This window comes from Triticum dicoccoides, chromosome 7B (assembly GCF_002162155.2).
Source record: "Triticum dicoccoides isolate Atlit2015 ecotype Zavitan chromosome 7B, WEW_v2.0, whole genome shotgun sequence".
Lineage (NCBI taxonomy): Eukaryota > Viridiplantae > Streptophyta > Magnoliopsida > Poales > Poaceae > Triticum > Triticum dicoccoides.
In genome coordinates, this window is record NC_041393.1 from 467,669,396 (window position 1) to 467,669,711 (window position 316).

Here is a 316-nt window from a genome sequence, read left to right on the forward strand (position 1 = left end):
CTCTGCTTCCCTCTACGAAGGGCCTATCTTTTACTTTCTGTATTATACAAGAGTCATGGTGATCTTCACCTTTCCTTTTTACATTTTATCCTTTGGCAAGCACCTCGTGTTGGAAAGATCCTAATATATATATATATATATATATATATATATATATATATATATATATATATATATATATATATATATATATCCAATTGGATGTAAGTTAGCATGAACTATTATTGTTGACATTACCCTTGAGGTAAAAGGTTGGGAGGCCTATAAGCCCCTATCTTTCTCTGTGTCCGATTAAAACTCCATAACCATAAGTATT